The sequence below is a fragment of the Macaca mulatta genome, chromosome 4 (genome assembly GCF_049350105.2).
Source record: "Macaca mulatta isolate MMU2019108-1 chromosome 4, T2T-MMU8v2.0, whole genome shotgun sequence".
Classification (NCBI taxonomy): domain Eukaryota; kingdom Metazoa; phylum Chordata; class Mammalia; order Primates; family Cercopithecidae; genus Macaca; species Macaca mulatta.
In genome coordinates this window covers 182,028,290-182,052,240 of record NC_133409.1, presented here as the reverse complement: position 1 = coordinate 182,052,240, position 23,951 = coordinate 182,028,290, and the positions used below count along the sequence as shown (strand labels likewise).

At 45.0% G+C, this 23,951-nt stretch overlaps 1 non-coding gene across 1 annotated transcript; it reads left to right on the top strand.

Moving 5' to 3' along the window:
* Positions 1-1,192: 1,192 nt before the first annotated feature.
* LOC114677907 (small nucleolar RNA U13) lies at positions 1,193-1,295 on the top strand. Its single transcript, XR_003729333.1, has one exon. It is a non-coding gene; the product is annotated as a small nucleolar RNA U13 (small nucleolar RNA).
* The last annotated feature ends 22,656 nt before the right edge of the window (positions 1,296-23,951 follow it).

Below are 23,951 nucleotides of genomic sequence, written 5' to 3'. Positions count from 1 at the left end.
TTGATAAATAGATGATGGATAGATAAATGATGGATAAATGATAGATAATAGATGATAGATAGGTAGGTAGGTAGATAAAATAGAATAAATAGATGATTGATAGATGATGGATAGATAAATGATAGATGGGTGATAGAGAGATAACAGATAGATTAAATAGACAGATAAGTAATACATAGATGATAGAAAGATAGATAGACAGACAGACAGACAGGCTGGCCATAGCTCTTTTGCTGGTGAAGCTGCAGTAGTAGAACACTGTTGCAAGAACAAATGCAGGCAGAAAATATGGACATTTGGAAGGTGGAAGCCAATGGACTGTCAGTGGGATCTGCTAAAAAGAAATTTATGGTCTGATCCCACAGATGGCGATATATGTGGAGAACCAGCCACCTTGTGCAAAAACTGGGAAGAATGAGGGGAAAAACTAGACAAGAACTAAACAAGTGAAGAGAACAACAGAAGATGGTAAAGAAGAGGATCTAAGGCAATAAGAGCTAAGGTACTGACCATTAGCAAAACCAGAGCAGAGAGAAAAGATACATTCACACTGCAATTGGAGAAGAGAATGCATTAGTCCCAAAGATACAGAAGCTGAAACAGCCCAATACTCAGGATTTGCACTTCTGGCCATGATGGAGTAACACGGATCAGATTCACCCTCTTACCTTAAACAACAGCAACAAATGGAAATAATTTTAAATAATTTCAGACACTGGACAAGAGGCAGCAGAGGACAGTGACTCCCGAGAAAAGGGGGAACAAGCAAGGTGAGCCCTGAGATGCTCCGGCTTACCAGGTGGACAGCGTTTCCAGTTAAGTGATGGTGCAAAAAAGACGGAACCTAAACAAAGCCTACCGGTTTGTGGACACAGGTGAGAATTCAGGGATGTCACTCTAGCTAACCCTGCAGGGGAGAGTAATGGAGAAAAGGGAGCTTCACAGGGAAGAGAGCCCCACAGAGAGACCTGCACAGAAGGAGAGCCTGGAGATGGAAAGGGGGTTCCCCTACTCTTCACCTGAGTACTGGTCAGGGCATAGATGTGAAGAAGCTGTACCAGGAGCGAGCAGGTGGAATCATCTCTGAGCTAGCGGGCAAGGGACTTTGATGTCCCCATAGCCAGAGTGGAGAAATCTTGTAATACATGGGGCACTGTGTGCCCTCAAAAGGAAAAATGGTACCCTAGGCCAGGTTCTTTTGTGCTTCAAAAGTGTGATGATTGGGTCTTTTGCTCATGTGTGAGATGTGCCTCCCTCAAACCTTATTATGACATCGGCACATCACCCATCTGACGTGGAAAAGAAAAAGAAAAACTTCCCTGCACCAAAGGCTGCTCTGGTTCCATTTGACCACATGCTTGAAAGCAAACTTCAAACAGATTAACTGTTTCCAAGCCACTTAACTGTGCCCCAGAACAAAGACCAAGAATATTTAAAAGAATACCAAAATATCTGACATCCAACAAGATAAAAATTACGTCTGGCCATCCACTCAAAAATTACCAGACATGCAAAGTAGCAGGGAAGCATAATGGATAATGAGCGGGAGGCAAACTGATCAACATAAATAGACCCAGAAATAACATAGATGCAGGAGTTAGTAGACAAGGACATCGAAAACAGTTATAACTACATTCCATATGTTCAAGAAGGTGGAGAAAAATGTGAGCATATTAAGGATATAAAAAGATATTTTAAAAGAGCAAAAAGGTTGGGAGAGGAGCACCTCAAAGCTTGAGGTATCTCTGACATGTTAAAAGGAAGTAGCAACATCCACTTTCCTTATCTAGTGTGGTCATACCAGGCACCTTCCAAACAAGTAGACTTTTGAGAATGAAAGGGGTGCTGTTAATAGTGAACTTGGGACCATCAGCATAAACAGAGACTGCCCCGCGTTGACCGTGACATATGATGGGGCCAGCATTTCCTCCCAAAGCTTAGCAATATTTAACAGTGTGTAGGACATGACCATCAACAACAGCTGACATTACGAAGTTTCAGTCCTTAAAGGGATGGCCTCAGCCTCTGAGAACTCTCAGCCATGCCTACTAATGCACACCACGTATCTCTCCAAAATAAGTTTGTCCTTTGCAGTCCTCTTCTCTTGTTACATGGCTGACTCCGACACTTCCACTGGGAGTCTCAGGCTCAGACTTCACAATCCTTGTCTAAATCAAACTTAGCTGACTCTAGTCTCGACCCCACAGGACCATGCTGCCTACCACTCAACAGTGGCTAAAATGAAAGAGTTGTGAAAGAGTTAATGAGCTACTGCTCCTTGGTAAGGAACTTATAGTAAAGCTACCGCTACCCTCCTGGCTTTGCACAACAGCCCACCAGTTATACCAAACCAGAGTTTGCCTAAGTATTGGCAAATGCCCTTTCAAGTGGGGTCTGTATATACTCTGAATTATTTGTCCAAGTGAGTAAAAATATTCAAGGTGCCAAAGAGAAAGACGATCTCTTGCAAGTAAGCAACAAGTCTCATGAAACCTTCAAGTCCCGATCCAGTGGGAAGAAATTTCCGTCCAATGAGAGTGAAAAGACAGTGGGTGTGTTGGGGACTGGAGTGCCTCCTTTTATTTCCACAAGCCTCTGCTCCTGTGAATAATGAAATGATCACAGATCCTGACTTCATGTTATGACCTGATTGAAACCCAGACCCAAACCTGTCCTGGAGCACGTGATAAACCAGATGCCTGGAGCTCAGTTGTCACCACCTTCTCAAACACAGGCATCGTAATTAAAACATTATAAGCTATACTTTTTGCCAAGGATTCAGATAAAACATCAAAAGTGGGGAAAAGGGTGTCTTTCTTTCAGTTAAAGGGCAGGTCCAAGATTGGGGGATAAGAGTGGAAAATCGGGTAGAGGAGAAACCAGAGACAGACCAAAGCTGAAGCTCATCCCCAGTGAGGGGACCTTTCCCATTTTGGAGAGAGATTGTGCTGTACTGATGTCCATGTGAATAAACAAGCCTCTTCTCTCCACTCCTCAACCTTGTCTTTAAAAACAGGCCTGTCCTGGCATGTGGGGAAAACATACAAAGCATGTTGAGCTCAGATATGAATCTGAATGCTGTGGAAAACAGCCAAAAAAGTGGCATCTTCTCCGACACTGACAATCCTTTGCATCGCTCTCCTCCTTGCGGGTAAATGAGAGCTGGAACTCAGCCTTGGCTCACAGCAGAAAACAATTCTAACCCAGGGCGCATCCACATTCGTGGGGAAATGTTCAAGTGCTTGATCATAGATGCAGGAAGAAAAGTCTGGTTTGTTGGCATCAGACCTAGTCTTTGGATGGGAAAACTAATAAACATCAGCTTTGAAGACAAGAGACAAACATTTCTTCTCCAGAAATATACTGACAGTGACTTTATAGTCTTCAAACATTTGGGCCTTTAAAATAAACAGACTTTGTAAAATATCTAATTAACAGCTAAATGTTGTAAGTGAAGGCTGGAATATTGAGAAGACAAATAATTGGAGTTCATTTATCTTCAATGCTCTAAATTTTTGCTTCTTCCACCTTTGCCTATAGGATGAACACATCCTGGGAACTTAGGCTAACCCAAGCAGAACCAGGGGCAACACAACTAGCAGACGAAGTTGAATAATGACTCTCACCCAAACCTCCCTTCACTTTGCTGCCCAGAATTTGGTCTTGTAAAAGATTCAGACATCCATGCTTCTCCAGTTAGAACAGGCTTTACTTCTATAGATATGCACAGGTAAACCAGGAGATTCGAATCTATACAACATACCTAGAACATCTTTTTAGAGCAAGTTTCACTTGAAGATTTAGGGGAAGGGGTGTTAAGAAATGTTCTTTTGGCAGGGCGCGGTGGCTCACACCTGTAATCCCAGCACTTTGGGAGGCTGAGGCGGGAGGATCACAAGGTCAGGAGATCGAGACCATCCTGGCTAACACGGTGAAACCCTGTCTCTACTAAAAATACAAAAAAAAAAATTAGCTGGGCGCCGTGGCGGGTGCCTGTAGTCCCAGCTACTCAGGAGGCTGAGGCAGGAGAATGGCATGATCCCGGGAGGCGGAGCTTGCAGTGATCAGAGATCGCGCCATTGCACTCCAGCCAGGGGGACAGAGCGAGACTCCATCTCAAAAAAAAAAAGAAATGTTCTTTCACTTTAAGAGCAAGTCCAATGTTTTTAATATTAAAGTATGGATGACTTATAGGACTATGCCTAATTTGCACAAAATTTGAATATAAAACACAAGAATTCTTGGTATTTTACTTTATGATGAGCTTTTGGGGTCCTCATCTGTAATCCTTCTGCAATACCAGCACAGCCTTTCCATTTCAGCCTAGAAGTCCAGTCTACAACGTCCTAGGTAGACAGTGAAGCTCTGAAGAACATGTACCTTGTGCTTGCTCCTGGTTCACTTGTCCATTGCTCGTCATAATTCTCAGAGACACCGGAGAGAACCAAGCATCACCAACAGTGACTGATATGGTTTGGTTGTGTCCACACCCAAATCTCATCTTGAATTGTAATCCCCATGATCCCCACAAGTCGTAGGAGAGACCTGGTGGGAGGTAATTGAATCATGGGGGGCAGGTGGTTCCCCTATGGTGTTCTTGTGGTAGTGACTGAGAGTTCTCATGAGATCTGATGGTTTTATAAGCATCTGGCATTTCCCCTGCTGGCACTCTTTCTCTCTCCTGCTGCCCTGTGAAGAGGTCCCTTCTATCATGATTGTAAGTTTCCTGAGGCTTCCCCACCCAGGCAGAACTGTGAGTCAATTAACCTCTTTTCTTTTTAAATTACCAGACTTGGGTATTTCTTCATAGCAGCATGAGAACATATGAATACAATGATCAGTTATGGATGAGAAGTGCCCAACTGCACAATCTTATCGATTTCATACCACCAGGTCTCACAGAAATGGTATGGAGATTTCTTAAGATCCAATCAGAAAAATCATGACTCCATGAGGAGCCAGGTACAGTGACTCCCACCTGCAATCCCAGCTACTCAGGAGGCTGAGGCAGGGGAAGCACTTGATCCCTAGGATTTGAGGCTGCAGTGAGCTACGACCACACCACCATACTCCAACCTGGGTGATAGAGGGAGACTCCTATGACCACACCACTGCACTCCAACCTGGGTGATAGAGGGAGACTCCGTCTCTTAAAAAATATATATCCATGAGGGCAGAGGTCTTTATTTTGTTCATGAACTTATCCACCAAGCACGTAGAACAGTCAGGCTCATAGTACGTGCTCTGTAAACATATGTCGAAAATTAATTCTATATGCTACTTCCCCAAACATTATTTTCTAATTATCTTCCCGAGTGGCTAGTTAGATGAAAATCAGTTGTCTCTGGTACCGTTCTACATTCAGAAGGAATGAAAGGTATGCTATAAGGAATGGGGAGTGTGAGTATCTAATTTGAAGGAAAAAAGTAACCAAGGTTTTCAGTGTTTGTGGTTGGATAGATAGACATGCTGTCCCTCTTTGAGTCATTGGGAATTTGACATCGTTTCCCAGAGCCAATACCTTGTTGTCCTGTTGGGAAGCCTCTGCCTTGCTTCGTCAGCCACATAGCAACCTCCTCTGCTCAGCAGCCGAGCTCCCTTTCATCCACTCCTGATGAGGTCGTTTCGTGCCTGGCTGAACCAGGGGCTTAGTTGAAAGTGAGCTGGCCAAGATTCAATCAGGATAAGACCGAAGCTGCGTGCTTGAACTGGGGAAATGCTTCAGGAGTCACAGGAGCGAGCTCTTCCATGTGCGGATGGGATGCATTTAACCCTTGCCATTGACGGTGACAGCTTTAGGTGAGGATGGAAGCAAGGTTTGAGGACACAGCTGTGGGCTGGAAACCAGAACACCGGGGTGCCGGTGCTGACTTCCACGATAAACACCTGGGGCTGTTAGGAGGGTCAAAGCTTTGGGCAGGAGGCAGGTGAGAGGATTCTGAGGGAAGTTTTATTTTCCTCCTGTGGAAAACGATGGAGTTGGAATTGATCATCTCCAAAGTCCTCTCAGCTCTAATTCAATGTTGCTCCAGGCATCTCTGAGGATTTCTGAGAGAGCCTGAATACCAGCTGTGCTGGTGTAGAGGTCGCTACTTCGTCTTCCAAATGCTGGCTGAGATGACTCTCAGGTGGATTAACCGAAACCACAACTGGGGAAGAAGCTGAGGCTGAGTGCTGACGGCAGATGCCAAGAAAGTGCGACACAACCTGTCTGCCACACTGTTGAGGATGCTGAGCCCGGCCATGCCTGCCAGTGTCCAGAGACATTGAGAGGGCCTGGGTGCCAGGCTGCCATCTAGGGCCAGGGAGGAGCCTACACAGGACGGTGCATCTGCAAGGAATGAGAAGTCAGAAGACTCTCCAAAGACACCTCGAAGGATTCTGGTCGGCTAACCCACCACCAGGCTTGTTTATGGGGCAGGAGAGTATAAGTGGATGAGGCAAGGCCTTGGGAGAAATCCACTCTGAAGTGAGCCTGGATTTTAGACCATCTGGAAGAGCAGCTAAGAGCACTCTGATGAAAAGAAAGAGAAGGCATACCCCTCAGACACCAGCACATGTTAGAAAGGTGCAGAGGTCAGGACGGTGTGATCCTGGAGTAAGAATAAATAAGAAATCAATTGAACAGAATAAAGTAGAAGATCAGACCCAAATACATAAAATATGTATTTCTATACATATTTCTATACACATTTCTATACAAATGTATACATTTCTAAACAAACGTATTTCTATACAAATGATAGCTACACATATAATAAAAGTTTGATTTGAACATTAGAAAGGAAAATAGATTCTTTAGCATAGGGCTCTATTCCTAACTCACATCATATACCAAAATAAATTTCAAATAGATCACAGAGTGGCATACTGAAAATTACCAATAAAAGAATTTGAAAGCGATATAACTAAATACTCACCCAATCCCTGTCAAGGGAGAGTTTCTCTAAGCATATGCACAAAAGAAGATATAATAAAGGGAAGGACACTATGTAGAACTGTAAGAAAATTAGAAATTCTCTCTATAAAAAGGAGCACTAACTAAATTAAAAGATGAACAATAAACCAGGAGGAAAGAAGTTAAAGCAATTTGACAGGCAAGTGATTAAAATTCTACATAAGGGGTTCCTCACAAGTCGGCCTGCCCCTCACTAGCAATGTGACTGTGGGAGGGTCATTTAATTTCACAAACTTCTATTATGTTAATGGGGATAATAATCAAATATATTTCAGAGGGTTGCAAGGATTATAAAAAAAATACATGAAAACTAGCACAGTAAAAGCTTACTAAATGTTGGCTGCCATATTATCAAAAGTATTATTATATCATTATTCATTAGTATAATAAAATAATGCATGATGATATTTATATTTCTATATAATAAATAAAGTATTATTATTAAATACCACAAGGGAATTAGGAACAAAAACTTGGAAAGACAATTCAAACCAGAAGAACACAAACGGCAAACAAATGAAATGGGATCTGCTCATCACCTATCAAAACAGGTGTATTTTTAAAACAATAATATTTTTAAGTGATAACATATGGAGTATAGGGAAAATTCTCACACTTTATTGGTGTAAGTACACTTCAGTATAATCTTCCTGGAGGGCAGCTGGCATAAAACAATGTTTATATCATTCGACCTAATGGTTCTACTTCTTTACGTGAGGAAGCAATCAGATATACACCAAATAAAAAGGTCTATCAAGCTTATTCATTATAATAGCAAATACCAGAAGCAAGACTCAACAAATGAATGTTTATTCCATCTATGCAATGGGATTTTATCTAGCCGTTGAAAATCAAGTTGCAAAAAGTATTTAGAAGCATGGGAACATGTTTACCATATTTGTTCAATGAAAAAAGTAAGCTAAATATCTCTTCTATATTTTATCTCAGTTTTACTTTAAAAATGAATTTTACAATACAGAAAAGGATCCATATAAATAAATATACATACATATGTACTCATATATGTATGTATATGAAACAAATAAATACACTTTTATATCCAGGTGGTAGAAATGCTAGTGATTTAATATTTTCTTTGTGCTTCTCTTTATTTTCTTACATTCTTACTATTTATGTGTATCACTTTTAATTAGAAAAAAATACAACAAATGCTGTTTTAATAGCCCCTGATGTCACTTTTCTCCTTATCTCATATTACTTTCCAAGCTGTTACTTTCATCTCAAGTTGGAAATCAAGAAGGCCAGCAAATCACCCAGTTGAGGGTCTTATATGCACCAGACCTAAGGCCCAAGTGCCCCTCCAGAGAGCCTCTCTCTGGTGCAAGCTGTTGTTTAACCCACACGATCATGCTGACTACCTCCTCCACTCTTTCTCCTTCCTCTCCTTTCCAGGGAGTAGACGCCCATGCATAGAGTTTGGGATTTGGAGGCTCACAGTCCTGAGCTAGAACCCCCAGCTCTGTGTCTTCCTTGACCTTGGGCTCAGTGCTGTAAATGAAGCATGGGCTTGAGAAGAACTCTGAGAGTTCACATGCAAGAAAAGGGCTTGTGATGTAGATGATCTAAGGTATTTGGATTTTCTTCTTTCACTAGTGGGAAGAAAAGGAAACTTTTAAATCAGAAGAGCAATATGACCTTAGCAAAGTGTCGCTTAGCAAAGTATCTCTAGCAGTATTGAAGAAAGACAAATGAGAGGAGGACACTGATAACTACTGAAAAGTCCAGCAAAGAGGATGACAAATGGATCCAAGATGCCATGACCGAAATGGAGATACTGGTTTCATGCATGAGCGCATGAGTGTGAGTATGTGCTCAAATGTAAAAGGAGAGACAGAGGAACTAGTGACGAGTCTTGGATTTTTTGCTAAGGGCTTTATTGGGATTCAAGCACTGCCAATCCAGTATCCACTCACCTATCTTCTTTCTTTTTTAATTTACTTACTTCTTCACTTTATTTTTAATTGACAAATAAAAATTGTACATACCTGTCATGTAAAAGATTATGTTTTGATATATGTATAGATTGTGAAATCAAGCTAATTAATATATACATTATCTCACATACTTATTTTTGTGGAGAGAACACTTAAAATTAACTCAGCAATTTTTAAGAATACAATACATTGTTAGTAACCATGGCATTGTCAGTTAGTTATACTCACCATGTTTACCTATCTTTTTTAGTTACAGGATCCCAGTTTCTTTCAGGGCAGCAACACATTTCCCAGCCTTTCCTGCAACTCAGGGGTGTCAATCAGATACGAACAGAGGTTGCTAGATGGGATTTCCAGGAGAGTTCCTTAAAAAGAAAGTGGTGTGCATATTTGCTGCCCTTCTACACCTTTCTTCTACATCCTAACTGGAAACTGGATGCAATGGCCAGAGCTCCAAAAAACCATCTTTGATCAATAGATAATATTGTGGATAGAATCTATACTTTAGGGGTGATGAAGTAGAAAAAATAGAAGTATCCTGGGTTCCCAAAGACCACTAAGCCTTTGCACTAGCCCTGGACTTCCTTCATCCAAATGTCTTTCATATTAAAAATAAATCTCTACCTGATTGGACCAACTTTATTTGGGTTCTGTTAAGTGCTAATTTAGTCATCATTAACTAATATGAAGAACACAGGAAGTAGGGAAAGTTTAGGTGTGGGTAAATTTACTGGGATATTGTATTGTTTGTATTATTTTGTATTTGAGACACCCATACAATATCCCACTCAATTTACTCATAAAGCAATTGGAAATATAAAATACTGATTATAATTGAAGGCCTGAATATAATTATATCAGAAGGAGATTGTATATGCAGTAGAAGAAATAGTGCAACCCCTTAAGATCACCAGCACTGCATAATAATCCTAAACATAAATGCCCCTAATAACAGAGCTTCAAAATACATGAAGTAAAAACTGCTGGTATTGCAAGGAGAAACAGACAAACTCACAATTATATTCGGAGATTTCAATAGTGCTCTCAATAATTAATAAAACAGGCAGACAAAAAAATAAGTAAGGGCATAGAAGACTTGAATAACTCAATCAACTTGACCTAACAGTTATAGAACACTCAACCCAATTTCAGCAGAATATACTTTTTTCAAGTGGACGCAGAACATTTACCATGATAAACTATATGCTGAGCCATAAAATAAGCCTCGAAGTATATTCTCAGAACATAGTGAAATTAAATTAAAAATGAATATTGGAAAGATATCTGGAAAGTCTCTAAATATTTATAAGTTAAATAACATACTTTTAAATAACCCATGGATCAAAGAAGAAAAGAAAAAAGAAAGGATTTTGAACTAAGTGAAAATAAAAATACATTTTAGAAATTGTGAGATGCAGCTAAAGCAGTATTTAAAGGAACATTTATAGCACTCAAGTATCTATATTAGAAAGAGGAAAGGTCTGAAATCAAAGATCGGCTTCCTACATAAGAAAAAAAGAGTAAATGAAACTCAAAATAAGTATAAGAAATGAAACAATAAAGATTAAAGAGGGAATCAATAAAATAGAAAACAGAAAACAATAGGGAAAATCAATGAAATAAAAGCTTGTATTTTAAGACACTCATCAGTAAGGTCTCAGAGGACACGGTGTGTAAATCAATGAAATAAGGAAAGTGTGTCTTCCTCAGCAAATGTTCCCCTAACATTTACAGTAGGTTTCCTCCTGCTCTTAATCTCCCTCTATTTCCCCGTTCTTTCATTTCATGTTATATTTTAATTCATCATTTTGTAGTTGTTGGTTTGTTTAGGATTTGTCTCTCTTATATGAGTCCAGTAGGGCAGGAACAATATCTGTTTTTCTCAGCACTGTACACCCAGCATGTATGAGAGATTTCATCATATAGTAGGTACCCAATAAATACTTGGTAAATCAATTATAGGAGATTAATTGCTCAATGGTGAGAGCTGAGATGATGATGATAATGATGAGCGAGTATGTATAAGAGAAAATAAGACAAAATAGAGAGGTAGCCTTTTTCAGCTGTTTGAAATGGGTAGTCAAAAAGATTTCATTCAAGAAGTGATATTTAGTTGCCCTTAAAATATAAATAGATATATGTAAGTAAGTGGCATGGGGAATAGAAAAGAATCTCATTAGAGGAAACAACATAAGGAAAGGTAAAGAAGGATAAGAAAGAATGGCCCACTTGGGAATCTGTCAGTGCTTGGGCATGGCTAGAGCACAGGATGCATGAAGGGGAGAATAAGAGAAGATGCAGACCAGATACAGAAGCTGGATCATAGAGGGTCTTTTTTGCTTCCTAACTCTGTGACCTTGGCCCTTTGTTTTATTGTGCCTCCGTTTCCTCATCTGCAAAATCATGATAATAATTTCTACCACTTAAGAGTCACTGAGAAGATTAAATCAGAGGCGATAGGTAAAGTATCTGACTTACGGTCTCAATAAATGTTAACTACTTCTAGCAGTAACGAGAATGTTTCCGGGGAACATTTGTGTATTTACATGATTTACTGTATCTGCAGAGTTAATTTCCTCATGCCATCATAGGCTGAGGATGGGCACAATTACTTGTCCCATCCTCAAAGAGCCTGGAGACAGGGCAGGGTCCTGAGTAAACTATGCAATCCCTAAAGAGCAGGAAGTAAGCAATGAGAAAATAAATAGGATCAAACACCGTGTAAACAGCTGCACAAAGCTCACAATGCCTTTCCTATAAAGGAAAAACAATAATGACAGCGAAGCAACAATTATGACAATTAAGTTTAATGGAGGTAATTAAGCTAACTTAAATAAATGAGCATTCTTTAGATATCTTGCTGACTTCTTCCACTTACTATTCTTAGGATTCAAAAGAGCAAAACAAACATTCAACCTCCAAGGCTTCCTACAGATTTAGGGAGAAGCCACCAGAGCTGAAGATGTAGCTTTAGTGGGCTTAGACTCCTTTCTGAGGGGTATAGAGCTCAGGATGTGGGGGGCAAGGAGATGGGTCAAGAAACGGGTCCTGGGTGTTCATGTGGGGCCTCCAGGCAGTGGCCAGGCATCTATTAATGGCTGCATTGTTTTCATACCTGGGAGAGCTGAATAAGGAATTGCAATACCGAGCCCTCTAACAATTACAGTGGGATTCCCACTAGGGTAACAACAGCTCCTGAATCTCGCTGTGTCTCAGCAAGTTCTCTCCTGAAGCACTGCTTCCCTTGAGAGCACCAGATGAAGCACAAGATTTGATGTTTACACTTAGAGAGAAAGATCACTAAGACTGACCTATTCCAGATAATAACCAAGCTGTTGTCAGAGAGGGCTGATAGGGCTTAAGGAATTATAGGGAAGTATATGGAATTTAATACATATAAAAGAAAAAAATAGTATCTATGATCTTTAGCACTTCCACATCCCACCTCTATAGAGTCCTGCTGGTGTCTGAAAATAGTCCAATAGGATGCCTAGCTATTCAGGAGAGCAACGGTTGGTGGTTAGAAGCAAGGATTCTGATTGCCTGGGTCCAAATCACAGCTCCACCACTTACCTAGGTGTGTGATCTTTGTCAAGTTACTTAACTTTTCTGTGCTTTTATTTCCTAACCTACAAAATGGGAATAATTATAGAATCTATCTTATAAGGGTGGTTAGATAATTAAATTATGTTAACCAAGGTAACTTACACTTAGAACAATTCTTGCCACATACAAAGCACTCAGTGTTAATATGCAACTGTACCTGCATTTGTAACTTCATGGTCAATAAGGAACTGGTTCCATCCTCTTACTACCAAATGGTATCATTCCACGGAGTTCCTGAAAACATGTACTTTTCTCCCTTTTTATTATTGTTTCCTTGGTGGGGGACGGGGGCTCTTCCAAACCCAACTCATCAAACAGATTACATATTTGATCTAGAAAGTTTGGAATTTCAGCATGTTTACTTCTAATTATTTGAATGCAGACGATCTCCTAGCGAACCCAAACACTTTTTAAAAACTCTTCAGCCAAGTTGACCTTCTCCTAACTGTGACTCCTAGCCTGGGCTCCAAGCTTTCACCCACGCCCTGTCTGACTATTCGGACCACTCTCTTATTTCACGCAGCGCTAACAGGCAACGCCACTCGGATGCTTTCCTGTTTCTGCACGGTCAGAGCCACTCAAACAAAAATCACTGGCAACCTGGGTTAACGGACAGTTGATTCGCAGACGAGCCTTGGAAGTGAAAGACAGAGATTTCTGGGGAGAGCTAGAGACAGCTCCGGAGACACTTGATTACACTCCAGGGTTGTAAACCTGGAGACCCTGCTCTCCCAGAGAGGACTGTCACCTTCTCGAGCAAACCCCTATCGCCTTCACAACCCCCTGTCTCTATCCAGAGGAGAAGAGAGGAGGATGGGCAAGCGACTCCTAGAAAAGCGCCAAGTTTCATCATTTCAAACCCCGCAGGACAGGTGCTCTGGGTGGCTCTCAGCACATCACCCTGTGGCGATGAGGCATGGAGAAGCCACACAAGTTGCTCTGTGCATAAAGGGCCTATTCCCTGATGCAGAGATGTCTGCCTGTATGTACTGCGCACCCCTCTGGTTCGGATAGCCTGCCTGACATACATGTGCTTGTGTGTATGTGCCTATCACTCAGTCAAGTGCTATGGGCTGACTTGTTAGCTTGCAACGGGGTAACATGTCAGACACTCGTGGTTTCAGACTAACTGCCTGTTCACCAACACCTACCCTTCTCCAAATTCACCTTCTAGATGAAGCCATCAATGGATAAAATTACGAATTCCTCCAGGACTAGCTTTATTATTTTATTTGTTCCCAGAATGTAGGACCCCTGCTGCTTTTAAAAACTAAAGCATAATCCCATAAAGAATTTTTTAAAGTACTCAGAGAATTAAAATGATAAAGCCAAAATCAAATCCAAATATTAGAAGACTCAGCAGGCCACACTGGTGTTGGGCTAGGGCTGGGTCCCTGCTTTGGGGTGATGCGGGGCATGGGCCAGGAGCCTCTTCCAGGGAGCGCAGACATCACTCAGGTCCCTGGAGCTCCCCCCACAGTCAGCCTCCCTCCCTCCGTTGTTCCCGTGCTCCTTTTGCACAAGGCAGGGAGCAGGTGGAACTTTCACTCAGAATGCTCCGATATTTGTCAAATTGTAAAGTAGCATTGTAAGAGAGCATTGGCTTCATTATTTCATTTTTATTTTCCTCCTTAAAGCCAGGGTCATGGTGGCTGTCCCATCAGGGCAAGAAGATCTCATGAGAAGAGACGGCAGAGGGGAGGAGGGAAAGACCAGAGGGCAGAGACATACTTTTCTCCACTAAAAGGGCCTGTCTTCCGCTCTGTTCCCCAGGTGTGAACGCAAACATAGGCAGGTGAATGAGTGGATAAGAAAACAAGTGATGGATGTCCGGCTGGTCTGTGTCCCCCTAACCCCAGTGGAGAGAGACCCAGGGAAGGGAGATGAGTGGGACCCTCCCTTAAAGGAAGGGCAGAGGGGCAAGTGCCTGGGGAGAGGAGACAAGACTGGAGAAGAAGACAGTGACTTGTGTTCCATGGAGAGTAAGGACTTGGAGCGTATCCTCTGCAGAGCCCCACAGAGGGGGAAGAACCTGCAAGGACCACCCAGGAGGCTGTGTCCCGGGTCCAGGGCCCCCAGCCCAGCCAGGGAGCACAACTTGGCCAGTAAGCGTCAGAATTCTGGCCTTCAGATGACCGACCACAGGATGTGACCCAATGTGCACTAAAGTCCAGGGCTCTCCCAGTAGCAGTTAGCAAGTGGCAGGGGAGGAGTGCGAGCCCAGATATGGCTGATGCCAACAAAGCCTCTGAAGACGGAGGCTGGGCCTCGCCCAACTGTGCAGAGCCGGGGAGCGAACCTACCGGGAAAGATGCAGAGTGAACTTCTCATCACCCTGGCTCAATGCGACTCACCGTCAGGTAGATTTTGATCTGGAAAACATTCTGAATTTTGTTGTAGACTGTGATGGTGTGAAATGCATCCCTGCTTCATGAATATACCTCCCAGGCAGAGACCTGTAAATATATGTTAATAGTTACACTGCTTGTGAGCAGAGCTGCAGTTATTTCAACAATGAACAGTCTTAAATCTCCTTTTTCTTTCATGCTTCATCAAAGGAGGGTTCCTGCCCAGCCCTTTTCTCCCGTCTACCCTCTTTGAAGGCCTCTGCTCGTCCTGGGGTAAGTGATGCAGTGGTGTCCCCATCACAGGGTTGGTGGGACCTGTTCACCGTTTATACGCTTGCTGCTGAGCTGCAAGGGGCAGTTGGGATTTATGAAGACACGAAGCGGCATGACCAGCCCCAAGGAAAGGAGGGGAGCTGAGTTCCCAGCTGTCCCCTGTTGGATGGGGACATCCTCTCCTCTCTCTGGAGGGTTAGCAAAGTCAGGCTCAGCCTCGTGGAACAAGTCATGGTGCTGTTTTCTCCAGAGCCCTCTCTGCCTTAAAACTCACCAAGTCCTTACTCCCGTCCTCGGAGGCTCGTCACCAAACATTTGGAATTGCCCCACATACAAATTTGGAGCAGCTTCAGCTCTTTCACTAGTTTTGGTTGTTTTACGATCAATACCTCTTGCCTCAGGCCCCACAGGAAAGTCACAAAATCCCATCAGCTCTGTGTTTCTGTAAACTGTGTTAGCTTCCCTGTGACTTTGATCTGTCCCCATACGGCACAATGTCTGGGTGTGGTGACCGCCAAGGAAGCCCACAGAATACTGCAATGATGACGGCTCACACTCCACGCCAGTGACCACACGGAAGGCCTGCTCCCAAGGGGTTCGCCTTCGCTGTTCTACGGCCATCAGGATCCGTATGGCTGCAACCTCAGTTTTTTCCCTAAGGGGCTCCCTAATCCCTATGTCCCTGGGTGCTACTTCACTTTGATCTGCCACTTTGTGGAATTTGAAAGAGGAGAGGAGAGGAAGCGGCTGGGCCCAGGGATGGGGACTTAACTACTCCGATGACTCAGAAATTTTGAGCATGTGTGTTTTCCACTTGAAACATCAAGTTCCAGAAAAAGAACATGCCACTAATAACAAAAGCTACAATCCGTCAAGGGTCTACAAAGTGACATGCAACTCATATGTATTTCTCTTGTAATCTTCACAAAGGGAGACAGAGAAGCTGAGGCTCTCTCGGGAAGCTGTGTAACTTGCTCAGGGTCGTACCAGATAGTGGGCGGCCGAGGAGAGGGGCAGGCTCCGATACGATTGGTGCCAATTTGCAGAACTGCTGTGCTGTGCTGCCTGGTGTTGGCCAGAACGACCATGAGAGGCCAAAATGGTGCCACTGAGGGGAGGAGCAGCACCCGGAGCACAGCAGACCCCCCACCCCCGCTCCAGCCAGCCCCTGCTCAGGCCCGTGCTACCAGGTAACTAAGGGGAGCGGGGAAAGCAGAGACAGCAGTGGACCAGGCAGAGGGCTAGGGCCTGTGCCCCATGCCAGGGCCTGCATGTCCTCTCTGCCTCTGTAAGTGTCTCCAAACCCCAGACCAGCATGACGCCCCGGCCAGAAGCCTGGGTTTCCAGGCATTTCTTATCCTTGCAGACCAATTTCCATACTCTGGAGAAATTGTCCATGAGCCAAGAAAGCCCAAATCGCACTGGACTGGAGGGCAGTGGGTGAGGCTCTGGGAAGGCTTTTGTTATTAGTGGGACTTTCTTTTTCTGGAACTTGATGTTTCAAGTGGAAAAAACATATGCTCGAAATCTCTGAGTCACCAGAGTAGTTAATCCCCATCTTGACCTCAGAGACCCAGACGGGTGACGAGCAGAACTGGCCCCCATGCATCAGAAGGTAGAGCCCCCGCCTCCAGCCCCAACCTGCAACGCAAATCCCACATGAAAGAGCGGCCGCGTGCAGAGCTTTCCCACCTGTTCAAATTTGGGGGCCTAATCTTAACTACAGGATGCAATGGGCTTTGGGGAAATAGAGTTGTCCGTATACAAGATTTTTAAGGATAAAAGGAAAAAAATATTTTTCAAATCACACGTTTAAGGAGGAGTGATCGTTTCTTAGGAATAGTGATAGTCTGAATAACAACGTGCTGAAGGTCACAGCTGCATTCCCTGCCCCTGAAGCCCTGTGGTCAGTGACGCTTTTACCTTCCTCTGAGGCTCTTTTGATCTTACGCTGTCTTCACATCTCCCGCGTGATTAGCTACTCATTCTCAACACATCTTCTGTGTTGTCTCCTAATTGGGGGCTTAATTTGCAGCCAGGGTTAAGATTTGAAGCCTGCTGATGTCAGGGTATCTCCCCCAGCTTCCCATGCCGGCATTCTCCCAGGTGAGGCTCTCTCCCCTTGCTCACCTGGACTTCAGTGCTGTGGCCGCTCTCTCTCCTCACCCCAGCCATAGCAATCACCAGGCCAGGGGCTGCCCCTCTGTTAGAGCTCTGATGCCTTCACACCAATCCGTGTCTACCCAACTACAGAGGTGCAGGTTCCTCATCCGCACCCCACAACTGTGGAGCACACAGCTCCTTGCTGCCTTCTGGCACTATCCGCCCCAGTTTCCCCCAGCCAGATGGGCTGCTCCGCCTTCCACCCACCTGGATGCTGGACCTTTGCTCCCTCCGTGCCTCTGCATTTAGTGATCTTCCCTTGGCTCCCCTTGTTAAGATCCTGTGGTTCCTCAGCCCTGCATAAGCTCTTGAGGCACTCAGGGCGTTTTTAAACAGGTGCGTGCGCCACGTCAAGTCTGTCCGGCTGCAGCAATACATCTGGTCAGGGGTCGGGGACAGAATTGAGATTCATAAAATCTTTCCCTGGTGATCTCAGGCTCAGCCAGCAGAGACCCACTGCTAGAAGCCCTGCAGAGGCACTTCCAGGCACTCTTTCTCCACCGAGTCTTCCCAGAGCTTCACCCACTGCCCTACAGTCCCGTGTAACTCGGGCCTTCTTGGCCCAGGGACTCAGCTGTGCCATCTCCTTCTCACCTTCCCACGGTCAGTCTCAGATTCTGTCTGAGTTTTGTCAGGTTCCTGCAGCTGGACCGCAACCCGCTTTCAGGCAGGGGCTTGCTCTCCCCTCCGTACCTGTGATTCGAGCACAGGTTGCAGCCAGGGGCAGGTCCCCGAAACTCCTGTGCAGTCAAGCGTGGAGATTGGATCCTCCTGCACACCGCAGGGGTGGCTCCCTATCATAATCTGCAGGGCTTATTTCCCAGCCACTGCCTCCTCTCAGGTGTCAATGGAAAGCATGGCCAAGCTTCGTTTCCATCGAGGCGATCCCTGAATGTGTTTCATCTGCATAAGCAGACAGCGCAATGCACAGCAATAGTGATCTCCCGAATTAGAACACCTGGTGAGGTGTGTCTGAGGGCAAAGGTGGAAAGCCTGACACAGACCTGGCAGAGCTCAGTGATCTGGAGGAGTGTGTGTGAGTGGAAGAGGTCGTTGGCTGTAAGCAGAGACGAGACCATGGAGGGCCTGGCACCATTTTAGGGATTCCGGCCTTTATTCCCAAGCCCCTCTGGAGCTGTGGAAGGAGGCTCAGTTATGAATCTCAGGAGAGTTCTCGAGGAACACCCAGAGAGTGATATTGACAGCTGGGGGACAGCGAGGAAGCTGTTGCGGGCATCCACGTGGAAGTCAATTGGCCTGAACTGGGAGAGTGGCCCAGGGACAGAAGCAAGCTGATTCTCAGGACATGCTTGCGTTGGTCAAGAGCAGGGAGACTGTGTTCGCTTCCAGTCTTTTAGCCTGGTCAGCTGTCTAGACGATGAAGGCATTCACTGAGGGCGACGGGCTGGAGGACGAGCAGGACCTGGGGAGGGGTTCACCTTTCATGCCCACGGGACGTCCGGCTGCAGACACCAGGGGCAGTCACCAGGGGCAGACACCAGGGGCAGACACCAGGGGCAGTCACCAGGGGCAGTCACCAGGGGCAGACACCAGGGGCAGTCACCAGGGGCAGACACCAGCGGCAGTCACCAGGGGCAGTCACCAGGGGCAGTCACCAGGGGCAGACACCAGGGGCAGTCACCAGGGGCAGTCACCAGCGGCCGTCAGAGCCAGAGGTCTAGAGCTCAGGGCTAGGCTGCGGGTTTGGGTTTAGATCTGGGAGCCAGGACCTATGGGGTGTCCTGGAGACACAGGAGAGGATATGACCACCCCAGGGAGAGGGCAGGGGAGAAAGAAGGAAGCCAAGGGTAAAGCTGAGGGACGTCAATGTCACAGGAACACGTGTTCAGAAAGAAACTGCTCCGTGACGCTTCCTGCAGCTCAGTGAGGAAGACTACGCAGGGCCATCTGGATAGGGTTAGGGCCTGCGGTAACAGGGTCTGGCAGTGCGGGAGAGAGACTGGACTCAACTCTTAATACAGCCTGGGCAAGCGGGGATTTACAGCAAAGGAAAGGGTGGGGTCAGTGGATGGAAAATGGCTGAGGGGACATCAGAGGTCAGGGGATTCTGGCTAAACCGACCTCACAGGATTCTTGCTGAAGGCAGGTCAGGGTGATCAGACAGCCCCTGGGGATGGTGAAAAATGAGGAGCCCAATCAGGTATGGAGGGTGATCATGTATCAAAGGTGGAAGGTTCTGGCTAAGCTAGCCTAGCAATGTTCTTTGCTAAAACTGGATTTTATGATGAAGCGCACAGATGGGCTTAGGGGAAGGCCTAGGAGCCTGGCTAAAGCTTGGCCAAGCCAAGAATCTCTGTCCCAGGAGTCTGAGAAGGAGCAAACAGAAAGGCACGGAGCGGAACGGGGGTGAAGGGAAGAGGCACAGCCCCTGTGCTGGGCACTTCTCCGACCTAGGAAGGCCCTGCCCAGGGTCTCCAAGAGGAGTGGGGGTCAGCCAGGCTGGGCTGCCAGAAAGGCAAGAGTGATGTACAGTCCCAGCTGGTCTGCACTTGGCTTGGTTTCACAGCTGCTGCACAGTTTCCGCAGATCTCGGGAAATGGGAAACCAAGCCTTCCCCGGATGGCTCCTCTCCCTTCGACTCCAATCAGGTTACAGCCACCTCCACCAGGTTAGGGTTCTGTCAGCCACACTATCCCACAGCCCACTGAAAATTTTCAAGAGAAGATCGGGCCATTGGTAATTAATCAGCCATGTGCTTATTCTCTGCCCCCTCTCCCCTCGTCAGGCTATGGGAGCTGGAGAACAACAGCCCTGCCCATTGGCATCCACTCTATTTCAGCCCCTGAGGCATAGATGTCAGGAAGGAGGAAGGGAAGGAGGAAAGAGATCAAGAAACAAAGGCAAGAGAAGGAAGACGGCGCTCTGCGTCTGTTCCATTCTCTGGAGTAACAAACAGCAGCAGGGAGCCCAGCCCAGGCTGCCGTGTGGACGCACACCAGTGAGCGGAGCCGGGATCGTTCCAGGCCTCTCATCTCATTCGCACCCTGATGTGCCCATCTGCTAGAGGTGGCCCTACTAAGCACTGGCTGTGTACCAGCCCCCACAATCACGCTTTGACCTGTCATTCAGTCTTCACCACAGCCCTGCCACTTAGGTCACATTCAGATCATTCCACAGGAAAACGAGCCTCTGAGACCTTAACTTGCCCAGAATATTCCTGGCCTCATTCAAATGTCAGTGTCTTCTCCTGTACACACTTGGGTTGCCAGATAAAACACAGAACCTCCAGTTACATATGAATTTCAGATCAACAATAAATACTTTTAAGTATATTCTAAATATAACATGGAACTTATACTAAAAATAAAAACATCTCTATTTCATCAGAAATTCAAGTTTAGCCTGGCTTCTTAATTTTTTTTTTTTTTTTTTGAGACGGAGTCTCACTGTTGCCCAGGCTGGAGGCAGTGGCCGGATCTCAGCTCACTGCAAGCTCTGCCTCCCAGGTTCACGCCATTCTCCTGCCTCAGCCTCCCGAGTAGCTGGGACTACAGGCTCCCGCCACCTCGCCCGGCTAATTTTTTGTATTTTTAGTAGAGACGGGGTTTCACCGTGTTCGCCAGGATGGTCTCGATCTCCTGACCTTGTGATCCACCTGTCTCAGCCTCCCAAAGTGCTAGGATTACAGGCTTGAGCCACCGCGCCTGGCCTAGCCAGGCTTCTTTATTTGCTAAATCTACTACTATTTGTTCAAGCACAGTACCACACTAAAGTACAAAGGCCAGAGAGGTTCGCATGTTCAGTTCCTCAGACAGCTACTAACATGCAAATGGCACCTTCCTCCTGACCTGAGCCTCCAGAGAATCCAAAACCCTGCGGTTGGCCAGCTGCGGACCAAGTACAGTTCTAAGGGAATTTCATTTCCCCTGGAAACTAAGGCACTTTCTTCCTCCCTTAGCTCTTAGAAGTGCCACCCCACAGCCTCGTCCCTGTTCCTGTGACTGACTGCCAATCACCTTTACCAACTCACCAGCCCTATAATTCTGACATTTGTATCACATTCCCTTGGAGCCACCTGGAAATGTCTGGAAATACCTTTGCCCTAGAGAGTAGTGGTATCACCTAATAGGAGTTATTTGTTTGCTGGTTTGTTTATTTCTTCCTACTTTCCATTTTAATCACCTTTTTACATCAGTCCCAAAATTTTGCCTATTCTTATTATCATGAAATCTTCTTTCTTACCTTTTCTCTATTGGAATTCCTATGGGCCTTTGTTTTATTATCATCCTTTATTCTGTACGTATATATTATGTGTGCTGTTTTATTAGTGAAAGAAAATTAATTAAAACAAATACACAAGCCAGAGACACACTCATGAGTCCAAGACTTTTGTGATTTCTTTCCATCCCATCCGAAAGCATCTTTGCCTCTGTTATCAAATGGTTGCTGAACTTCCCGTGTCTGAGAAGAAACTGGCTTGAGAAAACCAGTGCTTCATTTCTGGGATTCTATTTGATGGAAGAACAGGAGAAACACTGTCAGCCACAAGACAGACAACCTAACCTTTCACTCAACTTGTTGTTGATTAAGACTCTCTTTTACATGTTTAAGCACTGGCCAGGTGCAGTGGCTCACTCCTGTAATCCCAGCACTTTGGGAGATTGAGGTAGGCGGAACAAAAGGTCAGGAGATCGAGATCATCCTGTCTAACACGGTGAAACCTCATCTCTACTGAAAAAATACAAAAAAATTAGCCCAATGTGGTGGCACACGCCTGTAGTCCCAGCTACTTGGGAGGCTGAGGCAGGAGAATCACTTGAACCTGGGAGGCAGAGGTTGCTGTGAGCCAAGATCTCGCCGCTGCACTCCAGCCTGGGTGACAGCGAGACTCCATCTCAAAAAAAAAAAAAAAATTAAGTACCTTTTATTAAAAAACAGGGTGACAATGAATAAAGCAAATCTCACACAAGATTGTACGTCTCGCATCCCCAAACCTCTATGTAACTCTGGAGTTTCAGTCACTGTTTGGTGGAAACAGGGGGCTGGGTTGTTCTGGGACAGGCACTGCCTTCTGCACCCTGTTCAAAAGTCACTTGTGTCGGGAACGTGACTCCTACCCCGAAGCATCCTATGTCCAGGGCTTTTTTCCTTTATCCTAATATGTTACTGAAGCTCTAATTACCAAGGCTGACACCTTCAATGAAACCTTTTAACATTGGACAGTGTGGTGGTTTAAGAGGATGTGTGGGGTCAAATGACAGCTCAGCCACTTCCTGTCTGTGTGAAAAACTGATAGGGTTTGGCCCTGTGTCCCCACCCAAATCTCATCTCGAATTGGAATTCCCACATGTGGAGGGAGGGTCCTGTGTTCCCCATGTGTCCAGGGAGGGAGGTGATTGGATCATGGGGGCAGGTCCCCCCAACCCATGCCGTTCTCATAACAGTGAGTGAGTTCTCACGAGATCTAATGGTTTCGTAAGTGTTTGGAAGCTCCTCTGTTTTTCTCTCTCCTGTCACCGTGTGAAGAAGGCGCCCGCTTCCCCTTCCATCATGACTGTAAGTTTCCAGAGGCCTCCCCAGACACGCGGAACTGAGTCAATCAAACCTGTCTCCTTTATAAATCACCCGGTCTCAGGGACGTGCTTTATAGCAGTGTGAAGACGAACTCATAGACCAACCTAAATCACCCAGTCTCAGGGACATTCTTTATAGCAGTGTGAAGACGAACTCATACACCAACCTAAGTCACCCAGTCTCAGGGGCGTGCTTTATAGCAATGTGAAGACGAACTCATACACCAACCTCGGGCGAATGATGTAATTGTGCCTGGTCTCCTCATTGGATGAAATCAGGCCATTAAGACAGAAGTGAGGATTCAAAGAAAGAAGATAACAGAGCACTTGGAGTGATGCCTGGCAGACGAGGTGCTTAATGAATGTTCATCTTCTTTTTTCTCAGAATAATCTCATTCCAAACCTGCTTTATTCATTATGCAACTCAAACTTCATGAAAAGACATTTAAAGTTAATTTTTCTAGGCTGATATTTTCCTATTGAGGTGATAGCTATTTTTCCTGGTATAAATTAGTAGCCTAATTGCCCCTATAGCCATAGAAACTACATCATATTAAAATTGGGTGAATATAGTGAAAGAGAACAAACTGAGATTCAAATACATATGTTCTAGGTCTCAACTCTGATAATAACCAGCCTCAGGTCCTCAATCAACCTACTTCATTTCCTTAGCACTCTCCTTAAATATATGTAATAAGAAATCACCTTTGCAACTCTTTCCAGCCTTAAAATTAAATTCTCTGAAGTGTCAGGATATGCAGACTATAACTACTCTGTATTTGTTAAGAAAAGATTGTGAGTAATGCAGAGAATGTACACTAAAGAGATTACCTCCATCAAGACCACATTGTTTTTAAAAATAAAAACAAAACTCTGTAATTAGAAACTTAAAGTGGTGACTAAATTGCTAAAAACAACTAGCAAACCACAGGAATGTGTCTGGGAAACTTGTCCATCAGGTAGTTCATGTTATTTTCATGCCCACATCTAGCAATGCCCAGTAGTCTAGTAAGGTTTGGCTGCTGGTAGAAACAGGAGTCAGGGATTCCCCCTGAAACTTATCCTGGGGAATAAAACATCTAAACTTCCACTGGATTTAATGCTGTGTCCCCAA